This window comes from Lithobates pipiens, unplaced genomic scaffold, assembly GCF_037356315.1.
Source record: "Lithobates pipiens isolate NorthernLeopardFrog02 unplaced genomic scaffold, aLitPip1_a1.2 Scaffold_10, whole genome shotgun sequence".
Lineage (NCBI taxonomy): Eukaryota > Metazoa > Chordata > Amphibia > Anura > Ranidae > Lithobates > Lithobates pipiens.
Genome location: NW_027507686.1, coordinates 229,691,988 through 229,709,037, shown reverse-complemented (window position 1 = coordinate 229,709,037; position 17,050 = coordinate 229,691,988). Strand labels below are relative to the sequence as shown.

General features: G+C 57.3%; 1 long non-coding RNA gene across 1 annotated transcript; it reads left to right on the top strand.

The window, feature by feature from the left end:
* The first annotated feature begins 954 nt into the window (after positions 1-954).
* On the top strand, positions 955-16,825 carry LOC143942392 (uncharacterized). The gene is made up of 2 exons (XR_013264765.1): positions 955-1,168; positions 16,390-16,825. It is a non-coding gene; the product is annotated as an uncharacterized LOC143942392 (long non-coding RNA).
* Positions 16,826-17,050: the final 225 nt, after the last annotated feature.

Here is a 17,050-nt window from a genome sequence, read left to right as displayed (position 1 = left end):
GTCACGGAGGAAGTTGGTGGGCCCCTGTCATGGAGGGAATCGGGGGCCCCTGTTATGGAGGGAGTCGGGGGCCCCTGTCATGGAGGGAGTCGGGGGCCCCTGTCATGGAGGGAGTCGGGGGCCCCTGTCACGGAGGGTGTCGGGGGCCCCTGTCACGGAGGGTGTCGGGGGCCCCTGTCACGGAGGGTGTCGGGGGCCCCTGTCACGGAGGGTGTCGGGGGCCCCTGTCATAAAGGATGTCAGGGGGGCTGTCACGGAAGGTGTCGGGGGGCCCTGTCACTATAGGTGTCGGGAACCCCTGTCACGGTGGATATGGGTGCCCCTGTCACGGGGGAGTGTCGAGGGACCCTGTCACGGAGGGTGTCGGGGCCCCTGTCACGGAGGGTGTCGGGGGCCCCTGTCACGGAGGGTGTCGGGGGCCCCTGTCACGGAGGGTGTCGGGGGCCCCTGTCACGGAGGGTGTCGGGGGCCCCTGTCATAAAGGATGTCAGGGGGGCTGTCACGGAAGGTGTCGGGGGGCCCTGTCACTGTAGGTGTCGGGGGGCCCTGTCACTGTAGGTGTCGGGGACCCCTGTCACGGTGGATATGGGGGCCCCTGTCACGGAGGGTGTCGGGGCCCCTGTCACGGAGGGTGTCGGGAGCCCCTGTCACGGAGGGTGTCGGGGGCCCCTGTCACGGAGGGTGTCGGGGGCCCCTGTCACGGAGGGTGTCGGGGGCCCCTGTCACGGAGGGTGTCGGGGGCCCCTGTCACGGAGGGTGTCGGGGGCCCCTGTCACGGAGGGTGTCGGGGGGCCCCTGTCACGGAGGGTATGGAGGGTCACTGCCTGGAATTTCTCTTCCCTCAGACCAGAAAGGAGGGGAGAAAAACACTGACTGATCATTACACAAGCCCGCCCACATCCCCGACACTGGACCCGCCCGCCGTCAGGTGACATCGGTCATATGACACTTACTGTCTCTCCAATAGATGTGCTATGAAGAATGGGGGGATGTAGTCTCCGATGTGTCCTCTATAGGGCACTGTGTCCTGTCAAAACAGCTCCGAAAAGCAACACTCCCTCTTCCTGGCACAGCAGCAGCTAAGTGACGCGGCTCGGGCTGCTGAGCCTTATAATGTTATCCACTCTTCATCTGATTGGAGGACTCGATCGTCATCTGATTGGCCGAGGTGAGCATCTCCATCTCCATGACAACGGGGGACACAGGCTGGTTCCATGTCACTGGGGGGGGGCAGTCTAGATGTCACAAGGGGGAAAGTCTGTGGGGGGGGGGCAAGTCTGGATGTCACCTGGGAGGGGGCAAGTCTGGATGTCGCATGGGGGGACATCCAAACTGGCCCCCCCTGGTGGATGTCACCTGGGGGGGCAAGTCTGGATGTCACATGGGGAGACATCCAAACTGGCCCCCCCTGGTGGATGTCACCTGGGGGGAGCAAGTCTGGATGTCACGGGGCCCAAGTCTGGATGTCACCTTGGGGGGCAAGTCTTGTTTTTTTTTCAGGGGGGCAAGTCTGGATGTCACCCAGGGCAAGTCTATCATGGGGGGGCAAGTCTGGATGTCTTTTGGGGGCAAGTCTGGATGTCACCCAGGGCAAGTCTGTCACGGGGGCAGTCTGGATGTCAGGGGGCAAGTCTGGATGTCACCTGGGGGGGCAAGTCTGGATGTCACCTTGGGGGGGCAAGTCTGGATGTCACCCAGGGCAAGTCTGGATGTCACCCCAGGGCAAGTCTGTCACGGGGGGGCAGTCAGGATGTCACATGGGGCAAGTCTGGATGTCAGGGGGCAAGTCTGGATGTCACCTGGGGGGGCAAGTCTGAATGTCACTTGGGGGGACATCCAGACTGCCCCGTGTGACATCCAGACTGCCCCCCCGGTGGATGTCACCTGGGGGGGCAAATCTGGATGTCACATATGGGGGGCAAGTCTGGAAGTCACCTGGGGGGGGCAAGTCTGAATGTCTTTTGGGGGAGGCAAGTCTAGATGTCCACCCAGGGCAAGTCTGTCACGGGGGGCAGTCAGGATGTCACATGGGGCAAGTCTGGATGTCACCGGGGGGCAAGTCTGGATGTCACCAGAGGGGGGCAAGTCTGGATGTCACCCAGGGCAAGTCTGTCACGGGAGGCAGTCTGGATGTCACACGGGGCAAGTCTGTCACCGGGGGAGGGCAAGTCTGGATGTCACCGCGGGGGGGCCCAAGTATGGATGTCACCGGGGGGGGCCATGTCTGGATCTCACCTTGGGGGGGCAAGTCTGGATGTCACATATGAGGGGGCAAGTCTGGATGTCACCTGGGGGGGCAAATCTGGATGTCACCTTGGGGGGGGCAAGTATGTATGTCACACCGGGCAAGTCTGTATGTCACATATTGGGGGGCAAGTCTAGATGTCACATATGGGGGGGCAAGTCTGGATGTCACATATGGGGGGGCAAGTCTGGATGTCACATATGGGGGGGAAGTCTGGATGTCACCTTGGGGGGGCAAATCTGGATGTCTTTTGGGGGGGCAAGTCTGGATGTCACCCAGGGCAAGTCTGTCACGGGGGCAGTCTGGATGTCAGGGGGCAAGTCTGGATGTCACCTGGGGGGGCAAGTCTGGATGTCACATATGGGGGGAAAGTCTGGAAGTCACCTGGGGGGGGCAAGTCTGGATGTATTTTGGGGGAGGCAAGTCTGAATGTCACCCAGGGCAAGTCTGTCACGGGGGGCAATCAGGATGTCACATGGGGCAAGTCTGGATGTCACCAGAGAGGGGGTAAGTCTGGATGTCACCCAGGGCAAATCTGTCACGGGGGGCAGTCTGGATGTCACACGGGGCAAGTCTGTCACTGGGGGAGGGCAAGTCTGGATGTCACATATGGGGGGACAAGTCTGGATGTCACCGGGGGGCCTCAAGTCTGGATGTCACCTTGGGGGGGGCAAGTCTGGATGTCACCCAGGGCAAGTCTGTCACGGGGGGGTGCAAGTCTGGATGTCTTTTGGGGGGGCAAGTCTGGATGTCACCCAGGGCAAGTCTGTCACGGGAGGCAAGTCTGGATGTCACCTTGGGGGGCAAGTCTGGATGTCACCTGGGGGGACATCCAGACTGCCCCGTGTGACATCCAGACTGGCCCTCCTGGTGGATGTCACCGGGGGGGCAAGTCTGGATGTCACATATGAGGAGGCAAGTCTGGATGTCACCTTGGGGGGGCAAGTCTGTATGTCACACCGGGCAAGTCTGTATGTCACATATGTGGAGGAATTATAGATGTCACATATGGGGGGAAGTCTAGATGTCACGTATGGGGGGGCACAAGTCTGGATGTCACATATGGGGGGGGCAAGTCTGGATGTCACATATGGGGGGGAAGTCTGGATGTCACCTTGGGGGGGCAAGTCTGGATGTCTTTTGGGGGGCAAGTCTGGATGTCACCCAGGGCAAGTCTGTCACGGGGGGGCAAGTCTGGATGTCTTTTAGGGGCAAGTCTGGATGTCACCCAGGGCAAGTCTGTCACGGGGGGCGGTCAGGATGTCACATGGGGCAAGTCTGGATGTCAGGGGGCAAGTCTGGATGTCACCTGTGGGGGCAAGTCTGGATGTCACCTGAGGGGACATCCAGACTGCCCCGTGTGAAATCCAGCCTCGCCCCCCTGGTGGATGTCACCGGGGGGGGCAAGTCTGGATGTCACATATGGGGGGAAAGTCTGGAAGTCACCTGGGGGGGCAAGTCTGGATGTCTTTTGGGGGAGGCAAGTCTGGATGTCACCCAAGGCAAGTCTGTCACGAGGGGGCAGTCAGGATGTCACATGGGGCAAGTCTAGATGTCACCAGGGGGCAAGTCTGGATGTCCCCAGAGGGGCGGCAAGTCTGGATGTCACCCAGGGCAAGTATGTCACGGGGGGCAGTCTGGATGTCACACGGGGCAAGTCTGTCACCGGGGGAGGGCAAGTCTGGATGTCACCTGTGAGGGGGCAAGTCTGGATGTCACATGGGGGTGAAATCTTAATGTCACATATGGGGGGCAAGTCTGGATGTCGCCCAGGGCAAGTCTGCCACGGGGGGCAAGTCTGTATGTCAGATATGGGGGGAGGTCTAGATGTCACATATGGGGGGAAGTCTAGATGTCACGTATGGGGGGGGCACAAGTCTGGATGTCACATATGGGGGGGGCAAGTCTGGATGTCACATATGGGGGGGAAGTCTGGATGTCACCTTGGGGGGGCAAGTCTGGGTGTCTTTTTGGGGGGGCAAGTCTGGATGTCACCCAGGGCAAGTCTGTCACGGGGGGGGCAAGTCTGGATGTCTTTTGGGGGCAAGTCTGGATGTCACCCAGGGCAAGTCTGTCACGGGGGCGGTCAGGATGTCACATGGGGCAAGTCTGGATGTCAGGGGGCAAGTCTGGATGTCACCTGGGGGGGCAAGTCTGGATGTCACCTGGGGGGGCAAGTCTGGATGTCACCTGGGGGGACATCCAGACTGCCCCGTGTGACATCCAGACTGGCCCCCCCTGGTGGATGTCACCTGGGGGGGGCAAGTCTGGATGTCACATATGGGGGGAAAGTCTGGAAGTCACCTGGGGGGGCAATATCTGGATGTCTTTTGGGGGAGGCAAGTCTGGATGTCACCCAAGGCAAGTCTGTCACGGGGGGCAGTCAGGATGTCACATGGGGCAAGTCTAGATGTCACCGGGGGGCAAGTCTGGATGTCACCCAGGGCAAGTATGTCACGGGGGGGCAGTCTGGATGTCACACGGGGCAAGTCTGTCACCGGGGGAGGGCAAGTCTGGATGTCACCTGGGAGGGGGCAAGTCTGGATGTCACATGGGGTGAAATCTTAATGTCACATATGGGGGGCAAGTCTGGATGTCGCCCAGGGCAAGTCTGTCACGGGGGGCAAGTCTGGATGTCGCCCAGGGCAAGTCTGTCACGGGGGGGCACAAGTCTGGATGTCACCGGGGGGGCGCAAGTCTGGATGTCACAGGGGGCAAGTCTGGATGTCACAGCAGGGGGGGCAAGTCTGAATGTCACCCTGGGCAAGTCTATCACTGGGGGGGGCAGTCTAGATGTCACATATGGGGGGCACGTCTGGATGTCACATATGGGGGAGTGGCAAGTCTGGATGTCACATATGGGGGAGTGGCAATTCTGGATGTCACCTGGGAGGGCAATTCTGGATGTCACCTGGGAGGGCAAGTCTGGAGGTCACCTGGAGGGGCAAGTCTGGATGTCACCTAAGATGGCACATGTCTGAATGTCATCCAGGGCAAGTCTGTCACAGGGGGGCATTCTGGATGTCTCACCGGGGGCAAGTCTTGATATCACAGCAGGGGGGCAAGTCTGGATGTCACCCAGGGCAAGTCTGTCACAGAGGGGCAGTCTGGATGTCACACGGGGCAAGTCTGGATGTTACCGGGGGGAAGGGCAAGTCTGGATGTCACCGGGGGGAAGGGCAAGTCTGGATGTCACCTTGGGGGGGCAAGTCTGTATGTCACACCGGGCAAGTCTGTATGTCACATATGGGGGGGCAAGTCTGGATGTCACATATGAGGGGGCAAGTCTGGATGTCACATATGGGGGGGCAAGTCTGGATGTCACATATGGGGGGGAAGTTTGGATGTCACCTTGGGGGGGCAAGTCTGGATGTCACATATGGGGGGGGCAAGTCTGGATGTCACATATGGGGGGGACATTTGGATGTCACCTTGGGGGGGCAAGTCTGGATGTCTTTTGGGGAGGCAAGTCTGGATGTCACCCAGGGCAAGTCTGTCACGGGGAGGGCAAGTCTGGATGTCACCTGGGAGGGAGCAAGTCTGGATGCCACATGGGAGTGAAATCTTAATGTCACATATGGGGGGGCAAGTCTGGATGTCGCCCAGGGCAAGTCTGTCATGGGGGCAAGTCTGGATGTCGCCCAGGGCAAGTCTGTCACGGGGGGCGCAAGTCTGGATGTCACAGGGGGGCAAGTCTGGATGTCACAGCAGGGGGGGCAAGTCTGAATGTCACCCAGGGCAAGTTTATCACTGGGGGGGCAGTCTGGATGTCACATATGGGGGGGCAAGTCTGGATGTCACATATGGGGGAGGGGCAAGTCTGGATGTCACGGGGAGGAAGTCTGGATGTCACCTGGAGGGGCAAGTCTGGATGTCACCTGGGAGGGGGCATGTCTGAATGTCATCCAGGGCAAGTCTGTCACAGGGGGGCATTCTGGATGTCTCACCGGGGGGGCAAGTCTTGATGTCACAGCAGGGGGGCAAGTCTGGATGTCACCCAGGGCAAGTCTGTCACAGAGGGGCAGTCTGGATGTCACACGGGGCAAGTCTGGATGTCACACAGGGCAAGTCTGTCACCTAGTGGGGGCCAGTCTGGATGTCACCTGGTGGGGGCCAGTCTGGATGTCACGGGGGGGCCAGTCTGGATGTCCCACGGGGAAAGGATGTCACCTGGTGGGGGCAAGCCTGTATGTCACATATGGGGGGGCGGCAAGTCTGGATGTCTCACGGGGCAAGTCTGTGACGGGGGGGAAAGTCTGGATGTTACAAGGGGGGGCAGGTCTGGATGACTCACGGGGTAAGTCTGTCACAGGGGGCAAGTCTGTATGTCACACCTGGCAAGTCTGTGTGCCACATATGGGGGGCAAGTCTGGATGTCACATATGGGGGGGTAAAGTCTGGATGTCACATATGGGGGGGGCAAAGTCTGGATGTCACATATGGGGGGGGGGCAATTCTGGATGTCACATATGGGGGGGCAAGTCTGGATGTCACATATGGGGGGGCAAGTCTGGATGTCACATATGGGGGGGCAAGTCTGGATGTCACATATGGGGGGGGGCAAGTCTGGATGTCACATATGGGGGGGCAAGTCTGGATGTCACATATGGGGGGGGCAAGTCTGGATGTCACATATGGGGGGCAAGTCTGGATGTCACATATGGGGGCGGCAAGTCTGGATGTCACAAAGGGGGGGCGGAAAGTCTGGATGTCTTTTGGGGGAGGCAAGTCTAGATGTCACCCAGGGCAAGTCTGTCACGGGGGGCAGTCAGGATGTCACCGGGGGGCAAGTCTGGATGTCACCAGAGGGGGGGCAGTCTGGATGTCACATGGGCAAGTCTGTCACCGGGGGAGGGCAAGTCTGGATGTCACATATGGGGGGCAAGTCTTGATGTCACCTTGGGGGGGCAAGTCTGGATGTCACCCAGAGCAAGTCTGTCACGGAAGGGGGGGGGTGCAAGTCTGGATGTCTTTTGGGGGAGCAAGTCTGGATGTCACCCAGGGCAAGTCTGTCATGGGGGGCAGTCAAGATGTCACATGGGGCAAGTCTGGATGTCACCTGGGGGGCAAGTCTGGATGTCACCTGGGGGGACATCCAGACTGCCCCGTGTGACATCCAGACTGGCCCCCTGGTGGATGTCACATATGAGGGGGCAAGTCTGGATGTCACATATGAGGGGGCAAGTCTGGATGTCACCTTGGGGGGGGCAAGTCTGTATGTCACATATGGGGGTGCAAGTCTAGATGTCACATATGGGGGAGCGCAAGTCTGGATGTCACATTTGGGGGGGCAAGTCTGGATGTCACATATGGGGGGGCAAGTCTGGATGTCACATATGGGTGGAAGTCTGGATGTCACCTTGGGGGGGCAAGTCTGCATGTCTTTTGGGGGGGCAAGTCTGCATGTCACCCAGAGCAAGTCTGTCACGGGGGGCGGTCAGGATGTCACATGGGGCAAGTCTGGATGTCACCTGGGTGGGCAAGTCTGGATGTCACCTGGGGGGACTTCCAGACTGCCCTGTGTGACATCCAGACTGGCCCCCCTGGTGGATGTCACCTGGGGGGGCAAGTCTGGATGTCACATATGGGGGAAAGTCTGGAAGTCACCTGGGGGGGCAAGTCTGGATGTCTTTTGGGGGAGGCAAGTCTGGATGTCACCCAAGGCAAGTCTGTCACGGGGGGGCAGTCAGGATGTCACATGGGGCAAGTCTAGATGTCACCGGGGGGCAAGTCTGGATGTCACCGGAGGGGCGGCAAGTCTGGATGTCACCCAGAGCAAGTATGTCATGGGGGGCAGTCTGGATGTCACACAGGGCAAGTCTGTCACCGGGGGAGGGCAAGTCTGGATGTCACCTGGGAGGGGGCAAGTTTGGATGTCACATGGGGGTGAAATCTTAATGTCACATATGGGGGGGCAAGTCTGGATGTCGCCTAGGGCAAGTCTGTCACGGGGGGGGCAAGTCTGGATGTCGCCCAGGGCAAGTCTGTCACGGGGGGGCAAGTCTGGATGTCGCCCAGGGCAAGTCTGTCAGGGGGGGCGCAATTCTGGATGTCACCGGGGGGGCGCAAGTCTGGATGTCACAGCAGGGGGGCAAGTCTGAATGTCACCCTGGGCAAGTCTATCACTGGGGGGGCAGTCTGGATGTCACAGGGGGCAATCCAGATGTCACATATGGGGGGGCAAGTCTGGATGTCACATATGGGGGAGTGGCAAGTCTGGATGTCACCTGGAGGGGCAAGTCTGGATGTCACCTGGAGGGGCAAGTCTGGATGTCACCTGGAGGGGCAAGTCTGGAGGTCACCTGGAGGGGCAAGTCTGGATGTCACCTGGGATGGGACATGTCTGAATGTCATCCAGGGCAAGTCTGTCACAGGGGGGCATTCTGGATGTCTCACCGGGGGGCAAGTCTTGATGTCACAGCAGGGGGGCAAGTCTGGATGTCACCCAGGGCAAGTCTGTCACAGAGGGGCAGTCTGGATGTCACACGGGGCAAGTCTGGATGTCACCGGGGGAAGGGCAAGTCTGGATGTCACCGGGGGGAAGGGCAAGTCTGGATGTCACCAGGGGAAAGGGCAAGTCTGGATGTCACCGGGGGAAGGGCAAGTCTGGATGTCACCGGGGGGAGGGCAAGTCTGGATGTCACCGGGGGGAGGGCAAGTCTGGATGTCACTGGGGGGGCATTCTGGATGTCACTGGGGGGGCATTCTGGATGTCACCGGGGGGGCCACTCTGGATGTCACATGGGGGGCAGTCTGGATGTCACACAGGGCAAGTCTGTCACAGGGGGGGCAAGTCTGGATGTCACCTGGTGGGGGCCAGTCTGGATGTCACGGGGGGCCAGTCTGGATGTCACACGGGGCAAGGATGTCACCTGGTGGGGGCAAGTCTGTATGTCACATATGGGGGGCGGCAAGTCTGGATGTTACAGAGGGGGGGCAAGTCTGGATGTCACAGAGGGGGGGCAAGTCTGGATGTAACAAGGGGGGGCAAGTCTGGATGTCTCACGGGACAAGTCTGTCATGGGGGGGCAAGTCTGGATGTCACAGAGGGGGGGCAAGTCTGGATGTTACAAGGGGGGGCAGGTCTGGATGTCTCACGGGGTAAGTCTGTCACGGGGGGCAAGTCTGTATGTCACACAGGGCAAGTCTGTATGTCACATATGGGGGGGCAAGTCTGGATGTCACATATAGGGGGGCAAGTCTGGATGTCACATATGGGGGGGCAAGTCTGGATGTCACATATGGGGGGGGCAAGTCCGGATGTCACATATGGGGGGGGGCAAGTCTGGATGTCACATATGGGGGGGGGGCAAGTCTGGATGTCACATATGGGGGGGCAAGTCTGGATGTCACAAATGGGGGGGGCAAGTCTGGATGTCACATATGGGGGGGCAAGTCTGGATGTCACATATGGGGGGGCAAGTCTGGATGTCACATATGGGGGGGCAAGTCTGGATGTCACATATGGGGGGGCAAGTCTGGATGTCACATATGGGGGGGAAGTCTGGATGTCACACATGGGGGCGGCAAGTCTGGATGTCACATATGGGGGGGGCAAGTCTGGATGCCACATATGGGGGCGGCAAGTCTGGATGTCACATATGGGGGGGCAAGTCTGGATGTCACATATGGGGGGGCAAGTCTGGATGTCACATATGGGGGGGGCAAGTCTGGATGTCACAGGGGGGTGGCAAGTCTGGATGTCACAGAGGAGGGAGGGCAAGTCTGGATGTTACAAGGGGGGCAAGTCTGGATGTCTCACGGGACAAGTCTGTCATGGGGGGGGCAGTCTGGATGTCACAAGGGGAGGCAGTCTGAATGTCACACGGGGCAAATCTGGATGTCACATGGGGCAAGTCTGTCACAGGGGGGGCAGTCTGGATGTCACAAGGGGGGCAGTCTGGATGTCACATATGGGGGGGGCAAGTCTGGATGTCACATATGGGGGGGCAAGTCTGGATGTCACATATGGGGGGGAAGTCTGGATGTCACATATGGGGGGGGGCAGGGCAAGTCTGGATGTCACATATGGGGGGGCAGGGCAAGGCAAGTCTGGATATCACATATAGAGGGGGGCAGGCAAGTCTGGGTGTCACATATGGGGGGGCAGGCAAGTCTGGATGTCACATATGGGGTGGAGGGCAGGCAAGTCTGGATGTCACATATGGGGTGGGGGGCAGGCAAGTCTGGATGTCACATATGGGGGTGGGGAGCAGGCAAGTCTGGATGTCACATATGGGGGGGCGGCAGGCAAGTCTGGATGTCACATATGGGGGGGCAGGCAAGTCTGGATGTCACATATGGGGGGGTCAGGCAAGTCTGGATGTCACATATAGGGGGGGAGGCAAGTCTGGATGTCACATGGGGGGGGCAGGCAAGTCTGGATGTCACATATAGGGGGGGCAGGCAAGTCTGGATGTCACATATAGGGGGGGCAGGCAAGTCTGGATGTCACATATGGGGGGGCAGGCAAGTCTGGATATCACATATGGGGGAGTAGGCAAGTCTGGATGTCACATATGCGGGGGGGGGTGTAGGCATGTCTGGATGTCGCATATGGGGGGGCAGGTAAGTCTGGATGTCACATATGGGGGGCAGGCAAGTCTGGATGTCACATATGGGGGGGTGGCAGGCAAGTCTGGATGTCACATATGGGGGGTGGCAGGCAAGTCTGGATGTCACATATGGGGGTGGGGGTGGCAGGCAAGTCTGGATATCACATATGGGGGGGTAGGCAAGTCTGGATGTCACATATGGGGGGGCAGGCAAGTCTGGATGTCACATATGGGGGGGGCAGGCAAGTCTGGATGTCACATATGGGGGGGCAGGCAAGTCTGGATGTCACATATGGGGGGGCAGGCAAGTCTGGATGTCACATATGGGGGGCAGGCAAGTCTGGATGTCACATATGGGGGGGCAGGCAAGTCTGGATGTCACATATGGGGGGGCAGGCAAGTCTGGATGTCACATATGGGGGGGTAGGCAAGTCTGGATGTCACATATGGTGGGGTAGGCAAGTCTGGATGTCACATATGGGTGGGGGGAGGCAAGTCTGGATGTCACATATGGGTGGGGGGGGGAGTCTGGATGTCACATATGGGTGGGGGGGAAGGCAAGTCTGGATGTCACATATGGGGGGGGGCAGGCAAGTCTGGATGTCACATATCATATGGGGGGGCAGGCAAGTCTGGATGTCACATATGGGGGGGCAGGCAAGTCTGGATGTCACATATGGGGGGGCAGGCAAGTCTGGATGTCACATATGGGGGGACAGGCAAGTCTGGATGTCACATATGGGATGGGGGGGCAGGCAAGTCTGGATGTCACATATGAGGGGGCGGGGCAGGCAAGTCTGGATGTCACATATGGGGGTGCAGGCAAGTCTGGATGTCACATATGGGGGGGTAGGCAAGTCTGGATGTCACATATGGTGGGGTAGGCAAGTCTGGATGTCACATATGGTGGGGTAGGCAAGTCTGGATGTCACATATGGGTGGGGGGAGGCAAGTCTGGATGTCACATATGGGTGGGGGGGGCAAGTCTGGATGTCACATATGGGTGGGGGGAGGCAAGTCTGGATGTCACATATGGGGGGGGGTAGGCAAGTCTGGATGTCACATATGGGGGGGGAGGGGGCAGGCAAGTCTGGATGTCACATATGGGGGGGAGGGGGCAGGCAAGTCTGGATGTCACATATGGGGGGGGCAGGCAAGTCTGGATGTCACATATGGGGGGGAGGCAAGTCTGGATGTCACATATGGGTGGGGCAAGTCTGGATGTCACATATGGGGGGGCAAGTCTGGATGTCACATATGGGGGGGCAAGCAAGTCTGGATGTCACATATGGGGGGCAGGCAAGTCTGGATGTCACATATGGGGGGCAGGCAAGTCTGGATGTCACATATGGGGGGGCAGGCAAGTCTGGATGTCACATATGGGGGGGCAGGCAAGTCTGGATGTCACATATGGGGGGGAGGGAAGTCTGGATTTCACATATGGGGGGGCAGGCAAGTCTGGATGTCACATATGGGGCAGGCAAGCCTGGATGTCACATATGGGGGGCAAGTCTGGATGTCACATATGGGGGGGGGCAGGCAAGTCTGGATGTCACATATGGGGGGGCAAGTCTGGATGTCACATATGGGGGGCAAGTCTGGATGTCACATATGGGGGAGCAAGTCTGGATGTCACATATGGGGGGGAAGTCTGGATGTCACACATGGGGGCGGCAAGTCTGGATGTCACATATGGGGGGGGGCAAGTCTGGATGCCACATATGGGGGCGGCAAGTCTGGATGTCACATATGGGGGGGCAAGTCTGGATGTCACATATGGGGGGGCAAGTCTGGATGTCACATATGGGGGGGGCAAGTCTGGATGTCACAGGGGGGTGGCAAGTCTGGATGTCACAGAGGAGGGAGGGCAAGTCTGGATGTTACAAGGGGGGCAAGTCTGGATGTCTCACGGGACAAGTCTGTCACGGGGGGGGCAGTCTGGATGTCACAAGGGGAGGCAGTCTGAATGTCACACGGGGCAAATCTGGATGTCACATGGGGCAAGTCTGTCACAGGGGGGGCAGTCTGGATGTCACAAGGGGGGCAGTCTGGATGTCACATATGGGGGGGGCAAGTCTGGATGTCACATATGGGGGGGCAAGTCTGGATGTCACATATGGGGGGGGAAGTCTGGATGTCACATATGGGGGGGCAGGGCAAGTCTGGATGTCACATATGGGGGGGCAGGGCAAGGCAAGTCTGGATATCACATATAGAGGGGGGCAGGCAAGTCTGGGTGTCACATATGGGGGGGCAGGCAAGTCTGGATGTCACATATGGGGTGGAGGGCAGGCAAGTCTGGATGTCACATATGGGGTGGGGGGCAGGCAAGTCTGGATGTCACATATGGGGGTGGGGAGCAGGCAAGTCTGGATGTCACATATGGGGGGGCGGCAGGCAAGTCTGGATGTCACATATGGGGGGGCAGGCAAGTCTGGATGTCACATATGGGGGGGTCAGGCAAGTCTGGATGTCACATATAGGGGGGGAGGCAAGTCTGGATGTCACATGGGGGGGGGCAGGCAAGTCTGGATGTCACATATAGGGGGGGGGCAGGCAAGTCTGGATGTCACATATAGGGGGGGCAGGCAAGTCTGGATGTCACATATGGGGGGGCAGGCAAGTCTGGATATCACATATGGGGGAGTAGGCAAGTCTGGATGTCACATATGCGGGGGGGGGTGTAGGCATGTCTGGATGTCGCATATGGGGGGGCAGGTAAGTCTGGATGTCACATATGGGGGGGCAGGCAAGTCTGGATGTCACATATGGGGGGGTGGCAGGCAAGTCTGGATGTCACATATGGGGGGTGGCAGGCAAGTCTGGATGTCACATATGGGGGTGGGGGTGGCAGGCAAGTCTGGATATCACATATGGGGGGGTAGGCAAGTCTGGATGTCACATATGGGGGGGCAGGCAAGTCTGGATGTCACATATGGGGGGGCAGGCAAGTCTGGATGTCACATATGGGGGGGCAGGCAAGTCTGGATGTCACATATGGGGGGGCAGGCAAGTCTGGATGTCACATATGGGGGGCAGGCAAGTCTGGATGTCACATATGGGGGGGCAGGCAAGTCTGGATGTCACATATGGGGGGGCAGGCAAGTCTGGATGTCACATATGGGGGGGTAGGCAAGTCTGGATGTCACATATGGTGGGGTAGGCAAGTCTGGATGTCACATATGGGTGGGGGGAGGCAAGTCTGGATGTCACATATGGGTGGGGGGGGGAGTCTGGATGTCACATATGGGTGGGGGGGAAGGCAAGTCTGGATGTCACATATGGGGGGGGCAGGCAAGTCTGGATGTCACATATCATATGGGGGGGCAGGCAAGTCTGAATGTCACATATGGGGGGGCAGGCAAGTCTGGATGTCACATATGGGGGGGCAGGCAAGTCTGGATGTCACATATGGGGGGACAGGCAAGTCTGGATGTCACATATGGGATGGGGGGGCAGGCAAGTCTGGATGTCACATATGAGGGGGCGGGGCAGGCAAGTCTGGATGTCACATATGGGGGTGCAGGCAAGTCTGGATGTCACATATGGGGGGGTAGGCAAGTCTGGATGTCACATATGGTGGGGTAGGCAAGTCTGGATGTCACATATGGTGGGGTAGGCAAGTCTGGATGTCACATATGGGTGGGGGGAGGCAAGTCTGGATGTCACATATGGGTGGGGGGGGCAAGTCTGGATGTCACATATGGGTGGGGGGAGGCAAGTCTGGATGTCACATATGGGGGGGGTAGGCAAGTCTGGATGTCACATATGGGGGGAGGGGGCAGGCAAGTCTGGATGTCACATATGGGGGGGAGGGGGCAGGCAAGTCTGGATGTCACATATGGGGGGGGCAGGCAAGTCTGGATGTCACATATGGGGGGGAGGCAAGTCTGGATGTCACATATGGGTGGGGCAAGTCTGGATGTCACATATGGGGGGCAAGTCTGGATGTCACATATGGGGGGGCAAGCAAGTCTGGATGTCACATATGGGGGGCAGGCAAGTCTGGATGTCACATATGGGGGGCAGGCAAGTCTGGATGTCACATATGGGGGGGCAGGCAAGTCTGGATGTCACATATGGGGGGGCAGGCAAGTCTGGATGTCACATATGGGGGGGAGGGAAGTCTGGATTTCACATATGGGGGGGCAGGCAAGTCTGGATGTCACATATGGGGCAGGCAAGCCTGGATGTCACATATGGGGGGCAAGTCTGGATGTCACATATGGGGGGGGGCAGGCAAGTCTGGATGTCACATATGGGGGGGCAAGTCTGGATGTCACATATGGGGGGGCAAGTCTGGATGTCACATATGGGGGGGCAAGTCTGGATGTTACATATGGGGGCGGTGGCAAGTCTGGATGTCACATATGGGGGCGGTGGCAAGTCTAGATGTCACCCAGGGGGGTGGCAAGTCTGGATGTCACCCAGGGCATGTATGTCACGGGGGGGTGGCAAGTCTGGATGTCACGGGGGGTGGCAAGTCTTACTGCACTTCCGCGGACACAGGCTGGGACGCTGGCTGCACTACCGCGGACACAGGCTGGGACGCTGGCTGCACTACCGCGGACACTGGCTGGCTGCATCTGACGGGCATTGGTGAGGCTGTATTGATCTCCTGCACCATGTCCCCAGTCTCTGACCATCTCCTGTATAAAAATATTTTTAAAAACAGTCACTTTTCGGGATCGGTGTTATTCAGTTTTCGCGATCAAAGAAGATTTATTTTCGGTATCAGTTTCGGCACCAAAAAACCCATTCCGTGCATCCTTACCTATTTTCACGGCCTGCATTACTGGAGGGGATACCTATTTTAAATGCTTTCATTACAACAAGAGGGATGCCTATTTTCATGGCCTGTGATCTTATAAGAGGGGATACAGAATTTCACGACCTGCATTAGTACTATTGTGGGAGGAAACAAACTTAACCCCCCAACTGTCATAGAGGGGAAAAAGGAAACTGGTAGCAGTTATTATTGTCATTAGTTGGGGGTGACGTGTATTAGTGACAGGGGCTCAGTCTGGTGTTTCAGTTGGATGGGGGTCAGTCTGAGGTGTCAGTAGTTTGTTATGGGGGTGTCAGTCTAGGGGGTGGTGATCTATCTGTCTGTGTAGCCAGCGGTTGGGGTAATTCCTAGTTTTTAGTGGTTTGGAGTAGGTAGGTTTCCTCACTCCTCAGTGTACTTATTATATTTCAATTAAACTATCTTTTACAAACTTTGTGACCGGGTTCACACTATTGCGAATTGGATGAGGGTTTCCACCGCATCTGATGCGCATAGCAGGAGATTGTGGCCAACTCTCTATGGAGCCGCTTCACACATCTCTGCAGTCTCCAGTGTGAATTGCGCATCTTTTGGTTCCTTTCAGGTCTGAATTCAGCCAAAATTGGACCTGAAACATTGAATGGAGACGCACCGGACTCCTGCTGTGAGCCGCTGCATTCCCCATGTGAGCCCAGCCAGTTCTAAATGGAAATTTAAATCCCTGGCCCACCCATTTTTTAGTTAACCAACGTTAGAGGTATGTTACCATGTATTTCTAAATTTGTCAGTTTCTGACTCTTTAATGTTTTTTTCTTTTTCAGCTTCCCCCATCTGTTTTGGCTGTCACCATGCAGATCTGCAATTTTCTCATCCGCCTGTGATTGGCCGTGTACTTTTGGAGTGGAAACATATATACCAGTTCTTTATGCACCTCACCTTTACATTTTTCCAATCTTGTATCGTCCGTCAGCATAAATGGTTTCTACAATCAAGCTGACCTGGTCCACCCTTCCTTTCCTAATCCTAGCTATTCTTTGTTAGGGATATTGGGGCCCAGTTTTTTTTTTTTTGGTAAACGTGGTTAAATACTTAAATGGACTATTGTATAGTTTGAGTCTTGCTGTGTGAGATTGTGTCGGGTATTTATTTGCTTTTGTTTTCATGCCACATTTTTTGAATAAAATTCACTGTTTTTAAAAGTTTCAAAATAATATGCTTTTAACATCCAATAAAATAGTCAGTGCCTTTTGTTGCTCATACTCTTGTCTTGTTGCTTATTTCCTTAACTTTTTGTCTTTCAGTTTGTTGTTTGTTTTTGACCTCCCAGAAGGTTTTACCCCCTTTATGACCATAATATTGTTTGCTATCCAGCACTGTGCTACTTTCACACTGGGGGCGTCGGCGGTAAAGGGCCACTTTACCATTGTTTTTGCGGCGCTATTTGGCCACTAGCAGGGCGCTTTTAACCTCCGCCAGCAGCCG